The sequence below is a fragment of the Tupaia chinensis genome, unplaced genomic scaffold, assembly GCF_000334495.1.
Source record: "Tupaia chinensis unplaced genomic scaffold, TupChi_1.0 Scaffold000646_1, whole genome shotgun sequence".
Classification (NCBI taxonomy): domain Eukaryota; kingdom Metazoa; phylum Chordata; class Mammalia; order Scandentia; family Tupaiidae; genus Tupaia; species Tupaia belangeri.
In genome coordinates, this window is record NW_006160167.1 from 2,099,293 (window position 1) to 2,105,539 (window position 6,247).

Here is a 6,247-nt window from a genome sequence, read left to right on the forward strand (position 1 = left end):
TGGACTCCCACATGGCTGACCATGGTTTGAGTTCCAGACCTGGTGACTTGCTTTCTCACTTTCCCTTTCTCTTTCTCTCTGCTATGTCCCTCTCTTGTCAAAGTAAATAAATAAATAAAGTTAAATAAAAGAATTCTTTAAAAAAAATTATACAAGTTTGGTTATTGTTGAAATGTCTGTTGCTTTCCCATTCTTGGAAACATGTTGAAAAAACTAACTATATACCTACCATACAACCATATCATTTCACTCCTAGTTATTTACCAAAGATAAATGAAATAACACAAAAATGATTGTGCAGGGGCACAGCAAGAAGCAACTACTGATACATGTATCAACATGGGAAAATATCAAAATAGTCGTGCTGCGTCAAAGAAACCTGACAAAACAAGCAATATTGTGTTATTCCATTAATATAAAATTTTAGAAAACTAAAACTAATGTTTAGGGGATGGTAGGTGGCATGGTGATTAAGGCACTGGACTTTCACCTGGCCGACCACAGTTGGAGTCCCAAACCTAGTGGCTTGGTTTCTCACTTTTCTCTCTCTCTCTCTCTCTCTCTCTCTCTCTCTCTCTCTCTGTCTCTCTGATCAAATTTTTAAGATAATAATAAATAAAATTATTCTTTAAAAACTTTTAGTGACAGAAGATCAGTGGATGCAGGCAGACAGGGTTATAGAGTAAAAAGGAGCATAAGGAAACTTTCCAAGATGGAAATATTATCTTTTTTTTTTAATTACCAGAGGATATGTGCACTGACTAGAGAGAGACAGAAAGGTGAACAGAAAGAGAGAAAGAGAAAGCATCCTCCTATGGAGTGTGATCATGCCACTATCCCTCCTCCTCCATTTCTCCTTCCTGTTGAGATTGAGCATACACACAAATATACCCAATGTGCTTTTCAAGCCCCCAGGGCCAGGAGTTGAACCACGAGCTGCCATATGGGATCCAGTTCCCTTCACCACCAAGTTACAGGGGTGAACCTAGAAATGTTATCTTAATGGTAATGGTTTTCCAGATGTATACATAGTTCAAAATTAATTAAATATGGGTTTTTAAATAGATGCAATTCATTGTACATCAATTATACCTCAATAAATCTATTTATAAAATAATAATGAATTAGAGCCAGCAGGTAGTGTGGTTAAAGTGCTGGATCCTACATGGCTGCTTCCACGGTTCAAGTCCCAACCTCTCTCTCTCTGTCTCTCTCTCTCTCTAACAAGTACACACACAAGTACATGCATCCTATGGCAAAAAATAAATAAACAATAATGAATTCAATCTATCTGTCTATACCCACACACATATATTGATATTCCTTAATTTACAGTATATTTACATCCTGATAAACCCATTATAAATTGAAAAATCATAAGTCAGAAATGCATTTACTATATCTACTCTACTAAACATCATAATTTAGTTAGCCTATCTTAATGTGCTTAGAACACTTACATTAGCCTACAGCTGGACAAAATGATTAACACAAAGCCTACTGTGTAATAAAGTGTTAAATATCTCATATCATTTATTGACTGCTTGTCTAAAAGTGAAATAACAGAATAGTTGTATGGGTACTTCAAGTATGGTTTCTACTGAATGCATATTGTTTCTGTCCCCTTGTAAACTTGAAAAATGGTAAGGCAAGAACCATCTCTACATATACTAGCCAAGGAAGAGCCCACAATGTCATAGTAGCATTTTCATAAGAACAAAAAAAGGGAAAACAATACAGATGTTCATCAACTAATGAACAGATCAAATCTGATTTATCTATATTGTCTCAAGACAAGACCATGTAAGGGAAACAGTGAATGCCAAAGGAGTCAAAAAAAACAAAGAATGAGTCAGGGAAATCCAGTTTACTGGCAGTGGTATTTATTGAACTAACATATAAAAACATGTCCGGGGTAGTGGCAGGATGCATAGATCTCCACACTAATCATGAGACAGGCCACTATACTCACAGGCAAGGTTCTGTGCTTTCTGGAGATCACTGTTAAGTATGTGCACAAGGGAGTTTGTGTCATGATTAATGATTGAGAATCTGCTGCTTCAAAGCACAAGTTAATAGTTACGTTTACCAGATCAGCATCCAAGAACAAGTCTGACTAGTACTGCCATGTAGCACCACTTAATGAGACAATACAGCAGTTAGCATGGTGGATTAGTAGACAAGATGGAGTCACTCTGGCTCCACACACATAAAATGAAATACTACTTAGCAATTAAAAGTGATGAAATACTGATACATGCAACATGCATGCCCGGAGTTTAATGTATACATACTCTGAAAAGAACCAAAAGGACCCTAATCCTATACCTCTGACTGATCTTTGGAGTCTGTGCAAAGAGGAGGTGACTGCTAAGGCAGAATTGTACGTGGCCTGTCTAAGCATTGAAGGAGAGCCTCAGCTTGAAGTCAATCTGCAAAAAGGAGAAGAATAGATTCTTTCATTTTTGGCTCCAGGCATTTAAGATCTTTGACAGGTCTCTGGCTGACCACTGAAATAATATGAAGTCTGTGATAGTGTGATCTTAAGAAATACTTTAAGTGACACACAAACAGAATACAGTCTTTGGATACATAGGGTTGGAAAGTCCCTAGACAGATGACTGCTGCCCTAAACAAGCAATAACAGCAAACTCTGGGGAGGGTTATATCTGACTTCCAGAGTTACATTATTATCTTCAAAATGTCAAGATTTTTTACAAAAAAAAAAAATACAAGACAGAAAAGTATAATTCATTCACAGGAAAAATAATAGAGATTCACACCAGGACATCTTAATAGAATTGTTGAAAAACAGAATCATGAAAGCAGCAAAAGAGAAATGGCTTGACATGTACAAGAGCACTTTGGTAAGATTAATACCTTACTTCTCATCAGAAATCTTATAGGCCAGAAGGCAGCAGATACCTTTAAAGTACTGAAAGAAAGAGGAAAAAGCCAGTATTATGGGGACCAGCAGTTAGCGTAATGGCTATGTCGTTGGACTCCCACATAGTCGACCGCGGTTCGAGTCCTGGACCCGGTGGCTTAAACTCACGCCAGGTGCGTGTGCGTGCGTGCCCAAGATCCTGAGAGGAGAAAGGAGGAGAAGGGATTGCGGCGTGGCCATCCCCCCTGGAGGATGATTTCTCGCTTTCTGTCTCTCTGTCTCTCTCTGTCTGGCAAGCACATGTGCCCTATAGCAAAAGCCTCTCAAAAAAAAAAAAAAATAGCCAGTATTATCATGTGTTTGTAACTCTGTTTCTTACATGATTTAAAAGACCAATGCATAACACACTTGTAAGTCTATATTAATGGGCAAGAATGTGTAAATATGTAATTTGTAACAACATGAAGAGGCGCTATATAAGAGCAGTTTTTTAATGGTATTGAAGCTAAGCTATATAAATTCAAACTAGAATGTTATAAATGTAAGATGTTAATTGTACTCCTCAGGGTAACTGCTAAGAAAATATTCTGAAAAGTATACAAAAAAGGAATGGAAAGCCTCTTGGTCTGTGGCAGCCATAGTAACCCGGCCCTGGGAGCAGAGGGCAAGGGGAGGTGGTGATGGAGGAAGGTCCGAGGGGTAGCTCCAATCCTGCCAACCCACCACTGCAGGCTCAGGATGGTCTAACTCCCATGGTGGAAGGAGCCTGTTTCCCTGAGGATATCTAAAGAACACAACTGTTTTGAAAATCCTACTAGGATAATGGCTACTCAAACTGATATGATGGAATTGGACATGGCCATGGAGGCAGACAGCTATTAGTAACTCGCAGTGATGATCTTACCTGGACTCTGGAATCCATTCTGGTGCCACTATCACAGTTCCTTCTCTGAGTGGTAGAAGCAATCCTGAGGAAGAGAATGTGGATACTTCTCAAGCCCTGCATGAGTGGGAACAGGGATTTTCTCAAACCTTCACTCAAGCACAAGTAGCTGATATTGATGAACGGTATGCGATGACAGGAGCTCAGGGGTTACAGAGCTCCTCTATTCCCTGAGCCGTCAGATGAGGGTACTCAGATCTCATATACACAGTTTGATACTGCTCATCCCACTAATGTCCGCAGTTTGGCTAATCTATCACAAATGCAGAAACATACAGTTGTAAACTTGATTAACTATCAAGATGATACAGAACTTGGCGATCCCAAAACTGACAAAACTACTAAATGACAAGGACCAGGTGGTAGTTAATAAGATTTCAGCTATGGTCCACTGCTTTCTAAAAAGGAAGTGTCTAGTTCAGCTCACAACTACTTCAGCCAGACATGCCATCGTGAGTTCTCCTCAGTTGGTGTCTGCTGTTGTGCGCACCATGCAGAATACAAATGATATGGAAACAGCTCATTCGGTTGGGAACTTGCACAACCTTTCCCATCATTGTGAGAATATGTTGGCCATCTTTAAGTCTGCAGGCAAAAAAAAAACTTTTAAAAATGCTTGGTTCACCAGTGGATTTTGTATTGTTTATGCCATCACAAGTCTCCACACATTTTATTATATCAAAGAGGAGCAAAAATGGCAGGGCTGCAGAAAATAGTTGCTTTGCTCAACTTAAGAAATGTTAAGTTCCTGGCTATTACAACAGACTGGCTTCAGATTTTAGCTTATGGCAATCAAGAAAGACAGTTGATCATTCTGGCTAATGGTGGATCCCAAGCTTTGATAAATATAATGAGGATCTAATTTACAAGAAACTACTGTGGACCCACAAGCAGAGGACTGAAGGTGCTTATCCATCTGCTCTCGCAATAAGCTGGCCATTGTAGGAGCTGGAGGGATGCAAGTTTTAGGACTTCAAATAATATTATAGACCCAAGTCAATGTCTTGTTCAGAACTGTCGTTGGAGCCAGGAATCTTTCAGATGCTGTATCTAAACAGAAAGGGATGGAAGGTCTCTTTGGGAGTCTTGTTTAGCTTCTGGGTTCAGATGATATAAATGTGGTCACCTGTGCAGCTGCAATTCTTTCTAACCTCACTTGCAATAATTACAAGAACAAGATGATAGTGTGCCAGGTGGGTGGGATAGAGTGTGTTCTGTCCTCCGTGCTGATGATAGGGAGTGTCTGTGCTCTTCATAATCTGGCCAGCTGACAAGAAGAAGCAGAGATGGCCCAGAATGCTATTCACCTTCACTATGGACTACTAGCTGTGGTTAAACTCCTACACCCATTATCCCCTTGGCCCCTGATAAAGCTTACTGTTAGACTGATTGAAAACCTTGCCCTTTGTTCAGCAGATCACACACCTTTGCATGAACAGGGTGCCATTCCATGAGCAGTTCAGTTGCTTGTTCTTGTACTTCAGGATACCCAGCAACCGTGCATCCATGGGTGGCACACAATGACAATTTTTGGAGAGGGTCCACGTGGAAGAAATAACTGAAGGTTGTACTAGAGTCCTTCACAGCCTGGCTCCTGATGTTCACAATAGAACTGTAATTAGAGGACTGAATACCATTCTATTGTTTGTGGAACTGCTTTATTCTCCCATTGAAAGTATTCAGAGTAGCTGCAGGTCCTCCATGAACCTGCTCAAGGCAAGGAGGATGCAGAGACTATTGAAGCTGGGGGAGTCACAGCTCCTCTGAGAGAACTACTCCACTCTAGCAATGAAGGTGTAGCAACATATGCAGCTGCTGTTTTGTTCCAAATATCTGAGGACAAGTCACAGAATTAAAAGAATCAGCTCTTGGTTAAGCTGACCAGTTCTCTCTTCAGAAAAGAGCTGATAGCTCAGAATGAGTCTATTGATCTTGGACTTAATAGCGATGCCCAAAGAGAACCTCTTGGATAGCACCAGGATGACCCCAGCTATTGTTCATTTCACTCTGGATAAGGCCAGAATGCCTTGGGTATGGACCCCATGATGGAGCATGAGATGGGTGCCACCAAGTGGCCACCACCCGGTGCTGACTATCTAGGTGATGGACTGCCAGATCTGGGGGATTCCTAGGACTGCATGGATAAGCTACCTCCAGGTGACAGCAATCAGCTGACCTAATTTGGTACTGACCTGTAAATCATCGTTTAGAAATAACAATACAAATGGATTGAAGAGTGACTCAAGAAATTAAGAATGCACATGAATGGATCACAAGATGGAATTTATCAAACCCTATAACCTTGCTTGTTAAAATAATTTAAAAGTATATATCTGTAATGGCACTGACTTTGCTTGCTTTGAAACAGTTCTTTAAATTTTTTTTTTGCAGTAACTTAGTTTGTTAAGTCTCTCTTA

The 6,247-nt window shown here is 40.1% G+C and overlaps 1 pseudogene; it reads left to right on the forward strand.

Annotated features, from left to right (window-relative positions):
- The first annotated feature begins 3,709 nt into the window (after positions 1 to 3,709).
- Positions 3,710 to 6,028, forward strand: LOC102497331 (catenin beta-1 pseudogene; annotated as a pseudogene).
- Positions 6,029 to 6,247: the final 219 nt, after the last annotated feature.